The sequence below is a fragment of the Coptis chinensis genome, chromosome 8 (genome assembly GCF_015680905.1).
Source record: "Coptis chinensis isolate HL-2020 chromosome 8, ASM1568090v1, whole genome shotgun sequence".
In the NCBI taxonomy this organism is placed as follows: Eukaryota; Viridiplantae; Streptophyta; class Magnoliopsida; order Ranunculales; family Ranunculaceae; genus Coptis; species Coptis chinensis.
In genome coordinates this window covers 47381367-47387366 of record NC_141463.1, presented here as the reverse complement: position 1 = coordinate 47387366, position 6000 = coordinate 47381367, and positions in this window count along the sequence as shown.

The following is a 6000-nucleotide window of genomic DNA, read 5'->3' as shown; positions in this document are numbered from 1 at the left end:
TAACCATTTTCACTTCAAATTTGAAACAGGTTAGTTGTCGAGCATTCTACTCTTATAAGCTTCAGGTAATTACTTATATTATTTTGTTAAATAACAGGTTTATATTTTTTTTAGAAAAAAAATGCATAGATGGGTAATGAACTATACCCTTAATCAAACATTGGGGTTTAAACTTTTTTTTAGCAAGTTTGGGTATCCATGTCTACCACGTTTTGCAACGTTTGGTTCTGTTACACTTCTGTCCATTTATTTCATACGTGTCACGCTTTTCATATTTTTCTCTAATTACGTGGCCTTATTTTCCAATGTGGCTATGTTAACTTGACATGTGGTACGCCAACACAAAACAAAACCTGAAACAACATGAAACAAAACCCGACTACTTCTGTCTGAGCACAAAAAAAACCACCAATTTCTGTCTGAGAGGGAAACAAAACCCTAGTTTGAGAGATTTCCAAATAAAAATCAAAATGTGCATGTTGGGGGACAAATTCGAAGAGAATGACAATTAATATTCAATTAGACTGTGATTTCGTTGGAGAATCAAATATGTTATTTCTATCGAGTAATTGTTTTTTGTGGTTTGTGCAATTTTCTAGGGTTTTAGTAGAATAATAGTTGATTTTGAGTTATTTATCGTAAAGCTTCTTGATTCCCACTCTAGAATAATAGAAAATTAGCTTCTTTGTTCTCAGTGCTCATTTGAATAATAATGTGGAGTATATTACAATAGTCAATCAATTAGTTATGTAGGTTATCAGTAAAATAATATTAAAGTGTATGTTTTGGTTTGTTGTTCGTTAATGTGGGGTATATTATAATAGTTAATCAATTATATTTGTAGGTTTTCAGTCAAATAATATTAAAATTTTCTTTTGTTTTGTTTATTTTTGTTCAGTGGATCATATATTGGAAGGTTTATTTCCAGTGGAACCAAATTTTTGCATAGAACTTTACCATGGGGGGAAGTTTGTGTTTGAGCCGATACCTTATTATAAGGGATATAAAGTAGAATACTTTTACATAGTGGATTATGATAAGTTCTGTTTCTTTGAGCTACTGGATATGGTGAAGTCTGTAGGGATTACTAACATGATTAAGATGTAATATGCCCATCCTGGAAAGACTTTCGCATCTTCTAATAGATTAGTCATTGATGACAGTAGTACAAATGAAATGATGAAAATTGCAAGGGTGACTGGTAAGGTTGAATTGTATATTGAACATGGTGAAGATGGTGGATATGGTGGACCTGGTGAACTTGGTGTAGTCTTTATTGAACCTGAAGAAGCACCTGAACCAGAAGACTCTAGCTCTGAAGATGAGATACACTATGTAGATGATGAGAGTGATGAGGATGTGAGTGAAGCTACAAGTTTGGATCATCTAAGTGATTTAGATGAAGAGCTTGTTGAAGTAAGGCAGAAAAAACTACAAGAAGTGAAGAATAAAAAGAAGAAACAAGTGACTGAGGGTACTGATGGTGATGAGAAAGGTGTTGAACCAACTGATGGAGATGTGGAATGTGAGCTAATTATTGGAGATAGAAGTGAAGGTGGTAGTGGACCAAGTTGTGTTAGTGTGGGTGATACAACAATTGAAGACATTGAATGTCCAGATAGTTCTGACTATGATAGCTCTGAAGAAGATGATGAAGGTGAACTCATCCTTAGACAGAAGTCTAGGTTTCCCATATTTAATCCAAGCATTGATTACAAACTTGTTGAGTTTCAGTTAGGGATGAGGTTTGGGACTAATGAAGAACTGAAAAAGGCTTTGAAAGACTATGATGTTGCGAAAGGCTGCCCTGTTTGGATGACTGTGAATAAAAATAGTAAAATACTTGTTGAATGTGTTGAGGGTTGTAAGTGGAGGTTGTGGGCAAGTAAAATGCAATTAGAAGATAGCTTCCAGATAAAGAGTTATAACAGTGTGCACACTTGTTCTAGGGATTTGACTATCCAAATTGCTGATGCCAAGTGGTTGGGCATGACTTTGTATGATAGGATTTTGCTGAACCCAAGTTGAAAAGTGAAGGATATGGTACAAGAAGTCAAGTAAACATTCGTAATCAATGTGTCAAAATTCAAGTGTTATAGAGCTAAGCAGCATGCTTTTGGACAAATTAATGAGGTTATAAAGAAGGTGTATGCTAAGCTTTGGGACTATGGTGCTGAAATATCAAAGCAGAATCCTGGTTTAACTATTAAGATTTCAGTGAAGAGACAATGTCAATAGAACACTAACCCAGAGAACCCTATGCTCTTGTATCCAGCAGTGTTTAAGAGAATGTATATTTGCTTTGATGCTCTCAGGAAAGGTTTTATTGAAGGTTATAGGTCTATTATAGGATTAGATGGTTGCTTTCTTAAGGGTTATTCTAAAGGAGAACAATTAACAACTGTTGGCAGGGATGGTAATAACCAGATGTATCCAATTGCTTAGGCTGTTGTGGAGGGAGAGAACACTTAGAGCTGGGGATGGTTTCTTGACTTGTTGATAAATGATCTACATTTAGCTGAAGGTCTTGGTTTGACTTTGATAACAGACCAACAAAAGGGGTTAAACAGAGTTATAAAAGAAAGATTGCCTTTTACAGAACATAGATGTTGTGCAAGGCATATTTATGCAAATTTTAGGAAGACTTCCTCAGGTAACTTGACATTCTTCTTTTACATTAAGTTTTTATTGTTTTGTCAGTTTAAGAAATTAATAGAAATTCAAATTAATATGATTTATGCTTTATTGTAGGTGCTCACTTCAAAGTTTTGTTTTGGCAAGCAAGTAAAGCTGCAACTCATGCAGAGTTTCAGAAGGTGATGTCTGCATTTGCAACATACGATTCAAATGCAAAAGAGTATTCGCTAAAGAAGCAAAATCCTCAGCAGTGGAGTAGATCTTATTTCTCATTTGTTTCTACTTGTGAAAATGTTGAAAACAATATGTGTGAGTGTTATAATGGTGTGATTATTGAGTCCAGGTCAAAGGATATTATTGCAATGTTGGAGGATATAAGGGTGGATACAATGGTTAGGATGCAAAAGAAGAGAGACATAATAGAAGGTTGGCATGACAGCCTTACTCCCACTGCAAGGGTGAAATTGGATGAAAACAAAATGCACTCTAGGTATTGGGTACCTTAGTATTGTGGTCAACATGCATTTGAAGTGAGTCATGGAGATGACAAATATGTGGTGGACTTAGCAACTAGGAGTTGTGCATGCAGGATGTGGGAGTTGGTTGACATACCTTGCCGTCATGCAGTAGCTGCAATTTATGCAATAAAGGAGAACCCTGACAAATATGTACACATATGCTACACAGTTGAAGTTTACCAAAAGGCATACAATCACTTCATGAAACCCTTGAATGGTGAGAAGTTATGGCATGTTACAAATAGAGAGATTATTGTGCCTCCTCTTTCAAAGAGAATGCCAGGTAGGCTTAAGAAAGCAAGAAGGAAGGAGTATCATGAAGTACTAGGTAGCAATGGTAGCACTAAGTTAAGTAAAATGGGGACATTGATTAGGTGTTCAAAGTGCAAGGAACCTGGCCATAATAGGACAACATGTCAGAAGGATGTAAGTGTTGAAGGTGAATGTTCAAGGCCAACCAAGAAAGCAAGAAAAAAAAAACCAACAACAACTCCAACTGAAGATCCAAGTTCAAGGCCAACCAAGAAAGCAAGAAAAGACAAAGAACCAACAACTACTCCAATTGAAGATCCAAGTTCAAGGCCAAAAACTAAGAGTAAGCGATTAACTAAAACTAAGGGGAAGGGGAAGGAAGCAAGTACTGCAAAGGGAAAAGATAAGGAAGCAACCACTGCCAAGGGAAAAGAGGCCATTGCCAAGGGAAAAGAAACCACTGCCAAGGGAAAAGCAAAGGAGGCAAGTACTGCTAAGGGGACAAATAAACCACCAAGCACTAATAAGGGGAGGGGGAAGGCAGCACCAAGTACTAGTAAGGATAAGGGAGATGCAACACCAAGCACTGTTCAAAAGGACAAAGGGAAGGCAAGAGCATCCAGTGGGACAGAGAAAGCATCATAGAATGAGTTTAATACAGTAATGTATTATTCTGAATACACTGGGCCTCAATTGTTGAAGATAATATATAGTTAGAAATTTCTATATAGTTATGTTTGATGCTGCCATTCTCTGTAGTGTAGAGCTTAGTTTCTAGAGTTTATTGTTTTATGCTTATGTCATGCAGATTCCAGGACAAGAAGGGCCACCTATTAAAATTTCTAAAGGACCATCATCAGGGACCAGATCAGGAGCTCAATTTTCAACTGCTCCAATGGGAAGAGTTTCAAAGAAAACAATTGATATAGCATCAACTCAAGTATTTGCTCATCTTGGTACACAAGGTTCCACAACTACAAATGTGGTACCTGCAAAAAGCCCTAACAAGAAAAAACCTACAACAATGGGTCTTAAAAGAACTAGAAAAAGAACTGTGGATACAAGAGCAACTACTCTAGGTGTGAAGACAAGATCTGCTGCAAGCCCAATGAAGCAACAGTGGAAAATTTGATGTTGTAGCTTGGTTCTAGTCAAACAGAATTTGTTTATTTTGGGATATCTTTATGTTGATGTTTCATGTTTATTCATGTATCTTTATTTTGGTTATTTTGGAGTTTGTTCTAGATGTTTCTTTTGGGTTTTGGATACATGGAAAACATTAAAATAGTTTGTTGATGCATGTTGCTCTTATTTCTTGTTATCTTCTTGTTATTTCTTGTTTTATTTCTTGTTTTATTTCTTGTTATTTCTTGTTTTATCTTCTTGTTATTTCTTGTTTTATTTCTTGTTATTTTCTTGTTATTTCTTGTTTTATCTTCTTGTTATTTCTTGTTTTATTTCTTGTTATTTTCTTGTTATTTCTTGTTTTATCTTCTTGTTATTTCTTGTTTTATTTCTTGTTTCTTATTTCTTGTTATCTTCTTGTTATAAAATGTTCGTTTTACTTCTTGTTCAGGGTTTGGGGTTTCTTATTTTATTTCTAGTTTGAAATTTGCTTCTAGTTTTGTTTCAGATAACCCCATGCATAGGGTCAATTCAATTCCAAATTCTCGTAATTACCCAAAGAAGTACTCCCTCTGTAGCCTATACATTGCCTAGCCTATATCATTCAATTTCAACTACATCTTTCCCTACCCAATACTAAACTGGTGGACTTCTTCAATGCTATCCTATCTATAAAACCAAGATAAACCAACCATTGCTAACATCTCAAAGAAAAAAAAAAACAATGGATACTGGCAAGAAGAAGGACAATAATGGTCAGGGGAAGAACAAGGAGAATACTAGTAAGGGTAAAGGGGCATTGCATCATGGGTTAGAACTGGTTCAAGAATAGAGAGAGTTGCAAACCCAAAACCCAAAGCTGAGGGTAGCAACAACAACATGATGAAGACCAAGGTAGTTTACAAGGAGGGAAAAAATGTGTGGCGCATACTGGATCAAAACCCAGCTCGGTGATAGGCTTCCCCGACCTTTTTTTTTTTTTTTTTTTTATTAATAATAAACCTTTATTATACCAAACGTAATGTACATAACCCTAATACATCATAAAGGACTTGCATATTTACAACCATTGGGGGATCATGCCACCACACCGACGAGAAAGGCGGAAGGAAAGATGATCTCTCAAACAGTCCGATGAAAAGTGTACATTGGACTGACCTGTCAGACTAAAATTCTTTACTTGATGAGTTGCATGCGAAGCCAGTGCATCTGCAGCACCATTTGCTTCCCTATAAACCCAACTGAAGTGCACTTCGTGGAATTTGCGCAACACTAACTTAATCTGAATAATAATTCGAGCTAGTAACCAGTTACAATTCAGGATTTCATCCTTTAAAACTTTATAAAGCAATTGAGAATATGTTTCTACCTCCACATTCCGATATCCCGCTTCTACCACAATTTGGAGTCCATATAAGAGAGCTACAAATTCCGCTTCATTACTGGTTGCGAAGAAAATTGGAATCGA